Source organism: Ursus arctos, unplaced genomic scaffold, assembly GCF_023065955.2.
Source record: "Ursus arctos isolate Adak ecotype North America unplaced genomic scaffold, UrsArc2.0 scaffold_10, whole genome shotgun sequence".
NCBI classification, from domain to species: Eukaryota; Metazoa; Chordata; class Mammalia; order Carnivora; family Ursidae; genus Ursus; species Ursus arctos.
This window is the reverse complement of record NW_026622764.1, coordinates 24608197-24619881: the sequence shown is the minus strand read 5'-3', so window position 1 is coordinate 24619881 and position 11685 is coordinate 24608197. Positions and strand designations below refer to the sequence as shown.

At 36.4% G+C, this 11685-nt stretch overlaps 1 pseudogene; it reads right to left on the bottom strand.

The window, feature by feature from the left end:
* Positions 1-284: 284 nt before the first annotated feature.
* LOC113251126 (eukaryotic translation initiation factor 3 subunit E-like) lies at positions 285-1104 on the bottom strand (annotated as a pseudogene).
* Between the last annotated feature and the right edge of the window lie 10581 nt (positions 1105-11685).

Here is an 11685-nt window from a genome sequence, read left to right as displayed (position 1 = left end):
AAATTGACATCAAGTTGTTTTCTTTAAATCCCAGGAATTTAATAGAAAGTGTGAACCATTATCAGCATGCTGTTCAAATATTAATATTTGTAGTCCTAAATAATCACGAATCATACTGCATGTTTTACTATCTTCTTATTTTAATGTAACAGCCAATTTTATTCAGATTTCCCAAAATTCATATTCAATATATTGTTTCTAAAATGTATGTCATCCTTTATATAATGGTTTCATTATTTCATCTTTATTTTACAGATTTTTTTCATCTTGTCTTTACACATTCTCTAGTAGAAGTCAGAGTCCTGAGCTGCCCAGTTAGAAGCCTCTAACCTACTTTTCTGATTAAGTTTCCTCTCAATATTCATGGCCAACATCTGGTGTTTAAATGAAAGGCTTTTGGTCTTTTCAATCACTTGCTGATAGGGTGAGACTGCATTGTTAACCGTAACCACGTGGCTTAATTTAGAATCAATCTTGGCATCCAGTCTTGCATTCTAATCAAATTGACAATCCACTTTTCAACTTTTTCCAGAGTCCTGTTCAATCTGTCTGCCAACATGTTAATGGTGATACACAGGTGGGTGTTACAAGAAGTCTCAAATATGGAGAGACAAGCATTTTTAGTGAAATTCTCAGGACCACCCACCAAGAAATCATTCACAAGAACTGATTCACATTCCCTCAGCTTTTTCCAAGACCCATGAAAGTCCAAGCTAACATATAAGCATTCACCACATTCTGTAATTGGGTCTTTATATGTGTAAGACTCTGTTGAATAACTTTAACCAGATCTTTTAGTACCTGCCGGCGTTTTTGAACATCTTTGTTTATAATGATGACTGTAGTCAAAATAGTGCAGAATATGTTGATATACTATCTGAATTGCATTAGGATATGGTGGCTGGTAAAGGAAGAGATTGGGGGTGGTCGAAGAAAACCAGCAGAGACCAGTGGATGAGCCATGTTTGCTGCTGAAGAGAACAAAGTGGAGAACTCACAGAATTGTTATCCTTGGTCTCTTAACCATGTAAGGTCTTCCAGAGCTGCAGCCCAATTCAGTAACCCCAGTCTTTTGCATCTTAGTGATATTACTCCCCTGACCATCCAATCAAGTAATAGAATATTTCCATAACCCAGAAACCTTCCTTATGCATATTTCTATTCACTTATTCTTACCCCAGTCCTAGAAAAACAATGATATGATTTTAATCATCATAGATTAGCTTTACTTTTAAAACTTAAAAAAAAAAAATGGAACTCTATATTAGGTACTCTTTTGTATTTTTTTCACTCAGTATGTTTTTGAGATTCACCCACATGTGTATATGCAGATCATTTTCTTTACTCATTCACTCATTGATTTTGTGTTATTTACAGTTTTAGACTAATAAAGATAAAACTTCCTTGAACATTAATGTATTTGTCTTTTAGTTGACGTGTTTTCATTACTCTTGGCACTATATTTAGGAATGAAATGGATGAATCGTAGGCTAAGTGTATGGTTAACATTATAAAAAACTGACAAAGTGGGGCGTCTGGATGGCTGAGTCTGTTAAGTGACCAACTCTTGATTTTGGCTTAGGTCATGCTCTCAGAAGAGAGAGTCTGCTTCTCTCCCTCTTCCCCTGCCCCTCCCCCACATATGCTTGTGCGTGCCCTCTCTCTCTCTAAAAATAAGTAAATGAAATCTTAAAACAAACAAACCCCTGACAAATCGCTTTTCCAAAAATGATATAATATTATACACAACAACCAGAAATAAATAAAAGTTCCAGTTACAACTAGTCATGTCATAAATTGATATTGTTTAATTATAGCTATTCTGGTGGGGTAAACTATCTTACTACATACAGATTTTATTGTGTTAGTCTTATATAAACTTCCAGTAAATCTGCATTGCATATCTCTCCTTTCTAGTAGTCAAAGACATTCACTCATAGTCTAACCACACCTCCTACATATGATTCCAATATTCTATTTTATGTGTTTATTTCCTTTCCATATAATTGCTTAATTTTTCATCTTCCTATCAAATTTAAATGAATTATCAGATAGCAAGCTAATGTCTCCTGAGAATTCTTCCTTTGTTGAGCAATTAAAGTAAAAATAAATAATTCTGTCTATCACAGTCTTAAAGCAGTGATTTTAGAAGTATCATTCCAAGATCAGCAGCATAAGTATAATTTGGGACCATGTTAGAAATTCAAATTATCCAGGCCCTACTAAATCAGAGACTCTGTGGGTGGGGCTGATCAATCTATGTTTTAATAATTCCTCCAGGTAATTCTGATGCCTGCTAAAGTTTGAGAACCTTGCTTCTGTTTTATAAAGTTACTATTTGATATTTTGTGTGACAGTTTATGAATCTGTTTTATTCAGTAGACTATGAGCTCATTGAAGCTAGGGACTACAAGTTATTCATTTCTGTACCTCTGGTAATGCCAAGGACCAAGCTTTACACAGCATAGAGAATCGATGATTGCTTGCTGAATTAAATCATGTTGAAAGGTGAAACAAATTATTATGTTTTCTTTATCAACTGAGTACTGAATAATGATGTTTGTTTTAAAATACATGTCCCTTGCTTCAATTTTACTCTTAGTTAGTCCCTCAAAATAGACAAAAATTAGGAATTTCAAAAGATATGTGTTGACTTGTAATATTTAACTGAGCCACTTTAAATACAGAGAAACTAGAAATTTTCTTTCTCTCCATTGCTCATTAAGTCTGACTCTCTTGAAAGGAGAAACATCTATATTCAGAAACAGTAGGGATTATTAAGAAATAATTTACTTTCTCTATAAAAAATAATTACATGTGCTTTTTTGGAGGCAATAGTTATTGCTTTCCTCCTTGGAATTAATACTTATGGTTAATCAGGGTTTTGGTGTAGTTTTAGTCATCCTCCTCGCTGTTGATTAGTTAGTTGGGTTGCATAAGGAATCTTAATTTATCTATTTACAAAGGAGGAATATTAGGTATACCCTAACTCAACAGAATGCTCAAGTGTACACTTTTTAACAACTCTCTTCTTTTCCCATTACTATTTGAAGACCATCTTTAAAGGAGCATGATCTGGCCAGAGTTCTAAATTATTATAGTCATAATTCTATTGCCATCTCCCATTACAGGAAAATGTCACGCATAGAATGACCAGAAGATTTTCTATTTTGCAGGTATAAATGTAGAGAAGTAGTAGTCAAAACAGCTTTTTAAATTAATTACTTTTTTTCATCACACCCTATTTTAGTTCAGGTCTTCTAGTGCTATATTAGTAAGCATGCAGTTCCTTTTATTTCTATTTTTTAAAATTTTATTTATTTATTTATTTATTTATTTATTTATTTATTTCCGTGCAGTTCCTTTTAGATGTAAATTTGCATACAGGCTCATACAATGTAAATTTATTGACTCTTTCTATGGATTCTTCCAGATAAAGCTTATTTTTTGAAACAAAAATTAGAAAAGTATTTAGTCAGACCATTTCTGCATCCTGGTGTCACACAAAAATCTAACTTACTCCTAAGGAATTGTTTTATCATCAGTGATGTCATTTGTGACTCATTTTTCTCAAGTTCTTACTTTGGGAGAAAAAAAAATCTGAGCCCAAACTTGGCATCTCACTGGAAGTTGCAGTAAACCATCCATGGGTAATGATGGCATAATTGAGTGGCATCAGAGACACAGGTCTACAAGGTCATCAGAGACCTACTGACTTGATATCTACCCAGATAATTCTGCTACAAACAAAATTTTTATAATGAAATCAGTATGTTCTTTATTACCTGGACCCAAATCAATCAATCTATCAACCAATCAACAGAGTGTCTGCATTTCACTTGGTACTATTGCAATCAAAGTATTTATATTAGAATTACTATGATGAGCTAATTTTTCGAAGTTTGACAGTGTCTACATTTCCACTACAGATGTATCTATTTCTTTCTCTCTCTTTATATATGTATATAGCTAGCTAGCTAGATATAGATATATAGATATACATAGATACACTCTTAGTCCTAATGTTAATAAGCCACAAGTGAAATAAATCTGAAATAAGTTTCTTTGTAACCAGTACCCACCAAATACGATAGTGTTTTATTAATAGGTTCACAAGTCAATCTTTCCATAGTTTGTAAAGCAATCAAAATGTTTGGTCATTTTATTATTTTATTTTTAAAGTACTGCTCTATAACCACCTGTTATGGGTTCTCTGGGTGGCTCTAGGGAAACTTTATTTGTTGTCCTAGACCTCAAGTATTTATACCTTGACTCGGAGCTTCTAACTAACAGAACAAAGTGGTAGAAGTGAGTATATTTTCAATTGCTAAGGTAATTGAGTCAGAACTGAAAATATGATGAGAATAGATATGTTAGATTTAGTTTCTAGTCCTCAATAAAACCTGAAACATGTTTTAAATATTTTAATAAAATAGGGATCTTACTTTGATTACTCTGTAATCAGTTTAATGTTAAATATGCAAGCTTCTATGTTTTAGAAAGAACTTTGAAGTTTTATTTTTTTTAAAAAGAATACTGTTTAAGCTTCTGTTTGTTTCAAGCTACCTCTTTGACAATAAAGCATGTAACAAGGTTGGTGAGCCTTTTGCATGTCCCCAGTTAATATGATCTAGCATTGTGTTTAGAGCATACACAGTGATAATTTCAGACACATAGTTTCCTGCCAACATTGACTTGATCAAAGCTAGTAAGAGAAGCAATAGCTTTCTAACTTGCAAGCTTCACGTAATTTAGTTATCAAATAAGTGAATTCATACAGACATAAATAAAAGTCACTTTCCTTTGTTCACACCCTTGGCTTGACCCAGGTTAGTATGCAATGACACCTCAAGTCTTCTGCTTTGGATCTCTTCAATATCAGACCATTCAAATGTGGTGAACTGTGATTTTTTTTACTATATTTTAGTGAAGAAAGTTGCTATTTGGCATTCCTTCCTCTTTTTACTGTCCACAAACCCTCAGTTGGTTTTGTTGTTTTTATTTTTTTTCATTGTTATTTATTTTTAACAGAAGCCCCTTAAAAAAATAAACATAATTATTCCAAAAACCTGTCTTAGTCAAATTTTCATATTATACATTATTCTGTCTGATATGCAATTATCAAATATTCAAGGAGCTGTCAGCGTCCTAGGAAAATAGATATCTGAACCTATGCTACAAAGTGGTTAAAATTGAAAAAAGGATTTTTTTTTTTTTTTTGAGAGGGAGAGAGAGCAGGGGGGAGGAGCAAAGAGAGAATCCTAAGCAGGTTCCACACCCAGTGCGGAGACTGACACTTGATCTCACAGCCCTGAGATCATGACCTGAGCTGAAATCAAGAGTTGAACACCAAACCAGCTGAGCCACCTAGGTGCCCCTAAAAAAGGGACTACTTAAATCTACCTATTTATGTAGAGAAATCAGTATTTTCTTCTAAGGAAAATATTTTTAAATAGCAAGACTGTGCAAGTTTGTGTGTATGTCAGTACATGTTATAGTTGCCAATATTAGGTTTGTTAAACAGTTACTGATGTTGTGATTTGAAATAATTTTAATCCTGTTCTAAAATATATTACCCTCTACATCACAAGAAATTTGCCTGTATTGACTACATAATGTAGGTATGCCATTTGTGAATGTGAATATTTTTATAGTATTTTGTTCAGTATATTATAAAAATCTAGAGTTTTGAAACATTTAAAATGTTGACCATCTTAAGAAACGATTGTGAAATACTTGTAGAGTATACAAGCGTTATTCTTACATATGTAAGTTGTGCTCATTTTTTAAACACATATTTTTTGGGGCGCCTGGATGGCTCAGTCGTTAAGCATCTGCCTTTGGCTCAGGGAGTGATCCCGGCGTTATGGGATTGAGCCCAACATCAGGCTCCTCCACTGGGAGCCTGCTTCTTCCTCTCCCACTCCCCCTGCTTGTGTTCCCTCTCTCGCTGGCTGTCTCTCTCTCTGTCAAATAAATAAATGAAATCTTTAAAAAACAAAACAAAACATATTTTTTGGAGCAGGTATTTATATTAAGCACTATTCTACTGGTCTCATGTACTTTAAATTTGGATACTCAGGTTTTGTAAGAGAGATACAGACAATTACTTCATGAATGTATTTATGATAATCATAACTATTTAAAAGAAAATAAAACAGTAGGGAGTGATAAAGAGTGGATGGAATGTGTGTTTATTCTAAATTTGATGGTGAGACATGGATACCAGAAAGTAGTTGTAGAGAGACTTTGAGATTTTTTTTTTTTAAAAGATTTTATTTATTTATCTGACAGAGAGAGACAGCCAGCGAGAGAGGGAACACAAGCAGGGGGAGTGGGAGAGGAAGAAGCAGGCTCCCAATGGAGAAGCCTGATGTGGGGCTCAATCCCAGAGCACTGGAATCACGCCCTGAGCCGAAGGCAGACGCTTAAGGACTGCGCCACCCAGGCGCCCCAAGAGACCTTGAGATTATACAAAGGAATACAGAGACAGATAGTGGTACAAAATGAGGCTGAACAGAACCATCCTTTAAGCAATGGAAAAATAGTTAGATGTTCTTCTAAGTGCGATGGAAACACTTTTGACAGGTTAAGGAATGGGATAATATTACTTACTTTGTATTTTAAAACAACTTAGTGGGTCCATATGAATTCAGGTCATATTTGCTGAGCTTGAACTGGGAATTTAAAGCCCTGAGTTCATTCTTTTCTTTTTTTTTCCAACTTATTCCAGCAACCAGCCAATCTCATTACACTAGTTAGTTTGATAAAATTGCTCTAAGGTATCAAATACCAGGTCAACCAGAACCTTACTTTTATAAGTATTCAATTAAGAGCACTCAATGATGATATAAAACAAAACAAAACACACATAAACATACACAGACACACACACCCTCCTTTGAATGCATGGTGCTGAGTCAACTGAATAACATTGGGGGAGAAAGGAGAAAAGAAAGAAGAAAAATTGAAATGGAAGGTTGATCACTACCTGAAATCATATGCATAAGCAAGTTTCAGTAAGACTATTGACCTGGATATGAGAAGCAAAAACAATAAAGCTGCTAGAAGATAGCATAGCTGAATATCTCCATGACTTTGAGGGATGCAAACGTTTCTTAAATATGACACAAAAGGCACTACCCACAAGAGGAAAGATTGATAAGTCAGACTATATTAAATTTAAGAATTTCTGCTCACTTAAAGATGTTAAAATAGTGGAAAGAGAAACCACAGAATGGGAGAATCTATTTTTCAGTAAATTAGAATCCAGAATACGTAAAGGAGTACAGAACAATAAGAAAAAGTGGGACAAAGGAAATATCTACATGACTAACAAATCTGTGAAATGGTTTCTAACCTCGTTAGTCACAGGGGCGTTGCAAATCAAAACCGCAGTGTGAGAGTTCTGCACACTAACCAGAATGGCTAAACTGAGGGAAACATTTAAAAGCTAAAACAAAACAAAACTGGCAGTACCAAGTGTTGTCAAGAATGTGAAGCAAATGGAATTTTCATACACTGCTCCCGAAACTGTGAATTAGTATAATTTCCATAAAAAGTCTTTCACATATTAAACATATACTTATTTTATGAGCAAGCAGTTCCACTCTGAGAATATATCCAACAAAAAATCAGGCACTGTGTTCTAGAAGACATGCACATGAATCTTTCTTTCTTTCTTTCTTTCTTTCTTTCTTTCTTTCTTTCTTTCTTTCTTTCTTTCTTTCTTTTTAAGATTGATTTATTTATTTGAAAGAGAGAAAGTGCTGAGGGAAGGGCAGAAGGAAGAGAGGGAATCCTCAAGCAGACTCCCTGCTGAGCGGGGACAGAGACTCCATCTGAGGCCCCTGAGATCATGACCTGAGTCAAAATCAAGAGTCTAAATGCTTAACCAACTGAACCACCCAGGCGCCCCATGAATGTTCTTGAAGTATCGTTCATAATATTCCCAAAATACCACTCACATGTCTATTTGTAGAATGGATAAACAAATTGGAATATACTTTTATAAAGAAATGTTGTAATAAAATGAAAATCGATTATATGTATACACAACAAGGCTCTGCCCCACAACATAATGTTAACCAAAGAAACCAGGTGTAGAAAAGTACAGTTGTATGATTCCTTTTGTATTTTATTCAAAGCAGGCATTAGAAGGCATGATAGTGTTTACTTTGGGAGAAGAGGGCAATAGTAGTAATCAGAAAGGGCATGAAAGGAGGTGTTTGAGATTCTGTCATGTTGTTAGCCTAGGCAATATTTATATAGGTGTGCTTACTTTTTGATAATTTAAAGAGCAGATACATACATGGCTTTCATCTTTTCTGGATGTGTGTTGTACTTCAATATAAAAAATTAAATGAAAATACTCCTACCCCCATGGAAAAGATTTAGGTCCTTAACACTTTAAAAGACAGTTCAGTGAAGGCAGTCAAGATTTAAATTTGCATGTATTTCTCCAAAAGTAAAAAAGAGAAGATTTTGAAAAATGCTTCATTGAAATGGTATTTTTAAAGATTTATTTATTTATACATTTTAGAGAGAGAGAGAGGGAGGGAACAAGCATGGAGGGAGAGAGCAGAAGAAGAGGGAGAAACTGAAGCAGATTCCTCAGTGAGGGCAGAGCCCAATGCCTGCCAATCTCAGGACCCTGACACTGGGACCTGAGCTGAAACTAATAGTCCCAGGCTTACCAGGCTATGCCACCCAGGTGACCCTAAAATGGTATTATTATTATTATTTTTAAAAGATTTTATTTGTTTGTTTGTCAGAGAGAGAGAGAGCACAAGCAGGGGGAGCTGCAGGCAGAGTGAGAAGCAGGCTCCATGCGGAGCAAGGAACCCAATATGGGACTCCCTCCCGGGACTCTGGGATCATGACCTGAGCTGAAGGCAGCTGCTTAAACTGAGTCACCGAGGCATCCCTAAAATGCTATTTAAAAAAAAGAATATCCAGCAATGATATTTTGCCTGTCTCTCCTGCTGCATCACACCATAGACACCATTGACTTGTTTACTACCAGTAATAGAGTGATCAGCATCTTTAAAACCTAAACAGCTTTGAGAACCAATTCCAAAATCTTTGGACTCACTTCAGAAAACTCATCCCTTAGATTCTGTTATCCAGAACCACTTTCAGTATCAAAATAGGTGTCAGTGTTCTCCAGAAAGGGAACGAGTAGGATGCATGTGTGCATACATATAATACAGATATACTTAATTATACACATTTTATGTTATATGCATTTAATGTACATTTTAACATATGTATGTTAGTAAGAAATATCTTCATGGACGACCTGAAAGAGCCGCTGGCCGAGGGGAGGAGCCAGACGGTGGCGGCGCGCAGCTGAAGCTGAGCTCAATCAGCTGGAGCAGCCGCAGAAGCCGGGACACGTGGCCGCACGGTAGGCCCGCCCCCAGCCAGCAGGCGTGGGCAGTGAAAGCGGCTGGAACCCCAGTGGGGACGTCAAGGCAGGCACCCGCCCCGCTGCCCACCGTGGGCATTCCCGGAGCTACCTTGAACCTGCTCGCCCATGCCTGTGCCAGATTCTGAGAGCAGGAAGCCCCAGGAGCCCAGGTAGGCAGAGCTGGCCCAGGCGGCAGGCCTGGCCGGTCCAACATGCGCCGGGCGGGAGCGGGAAGTGACCGGGCCGTGGGAGCCCCCCCATGCCTCGTGTCCAGGTCATGGGTTCTGTAACCACTTTCTGAGCATTAAAAAAAAAAAAAAAAAAAAAAAAAAATCACGGTTGAAAACAAATGCCGGCAAGAACAAAAAACGGGGGGAAAATGGAAAAAAAGTATATATACAGATACAAATATATGTGTTCGTATGTTTATGAATGACTACTTATACTTTCATTTTTGATAAAATATATATTGAGCCTTTCTGTTATAGACACTGCACCGGGCACAGAGAAAATGTTAGGCAGGGAGTCTGTCCTTTAAGTGTTAAAGAGTTGAAAAAAAAAGTCACCAAGCAGATGATTACATAAAGTGTATCAGTTTATATGATAGAGGGACAGTATGCTGTAAAAACTCAGAGGAGAGTCATATAAAACAGACCAAAAATGTCAGGATAGTGAGATATAAAAAACTGATCTCTGTTTTTCCTAGATCAGTACAACCTACTTTTACCTAAGGGCATCCTTATCCTGGCTGTTCTATCATCTTGGAAACTGCTCCCCCTAAATAATTGTATAGTTCACTCCCTTAGTTCATGCAGGTCTCTGCTCAGATATACATTTCATCGGAGTGGTTTCCCTGGCCACTTTATCTCTCCATGATGTTTTATTCACCAACCCTAATTTATTTTCCTCCATAACACCTGATGTCACTTACTTCTTCCTGTGCCTTTGTTTGAGACCCAGTAGAGCATGAACTCCATCTGTATTATTCACTGATGTACTTATTCTTAGTGTCTACAATAAATCTTGACACCATGTTGACATTCGAAACGGTTTTACTGAGTAGATGAATAAATATATATATACATATGTATTTATATATAATTTAGAATTTGATATATGAAAATAAATTAGCCTGAGGTGGAGAAATGGGAAAGTGAATTTTAGGCAGACAAAAATCTTGAGCGGATAGTGGATAGACTGGTGATTATAGCTTAACAGTCAGTGAGATGTTATAAAAGTGGAAATTGTGCAGGTAGCAATGTTTAGGAAATAGAATTACATACCTTTAAATTAGTTGGATATGGAGGTAAAGAAGAGAACCAGAGCAATAATAACATATAAGTTTCTTGTTTGGAAAACTTGATGTCATAGACAGGAAAAGAAACAGGGCCAGTGATGTGACTTGTGATGATTAGAGTATTGGATGTTTTGAGTTTGAGGTGCCTGTGGATCTTTTTGGACATGTACAGTTAGGAATTTGCTCTATGGATCTGAATATTGGGCAAGATCTAGGAACTGGAAATAGATACCTGAATGCCTGTAAGTGATAACGGATGCCATAGAAATAAATCAGAGAGAACACCATGGAATAAAGTGGACCTGGAGGCTCTAGAGATGAGAAGGGAAAATAGGCTCTATAGCATGGGTGAAGATTGAGTATACAGAAGGAAGAATGCCACATTGTTCATGGGAATTGAAGGTGTTTTTAGCTGATGGCTTCTATTTTTTTTTATATCAGTGCTATTCTATATAGTTATGTGACATGCACTAGTCCCCACTCATCAAACTTCCCCTTTTGTCATAATACATTCATATACAACCCACAGATGCTTGGTATCGATTCTTTATTATTGAAAGTTATGTGATTAAGAACGAGCATATTTGTATCTGGATTTGGCTTTGCCCTGAACCGAGTCCAAAGCAAAGAAAATGAGTGAAGGTAGTTTATTTGGGAGGTGCAGAGAATATCAGCGTGGCGGTAGGGCAGTTAGTAAGGAGAGGTTAGCAGGGGGCACACTATCCATCCTGTTACATCATGAGTGTCTGGACTTAATTTCAAGGGGAAATGCTGGAAAATGGTGTAAAATACATGCCTCAGAATTGTCTTAAGGGAGCTGGTGTAGGTACATAAAAACTCCTATCAGGCTTTAAATGAAAGATGCTCCTGAAGGTGTTAATTACTTAACCCTACTACTGGTCTGCGGTGCCTGTGGGCAGAGGACTTAAGGCTTTGGAGAATGCCCTTAGGCAAAGAGATGTTGCTATTGGCAAGC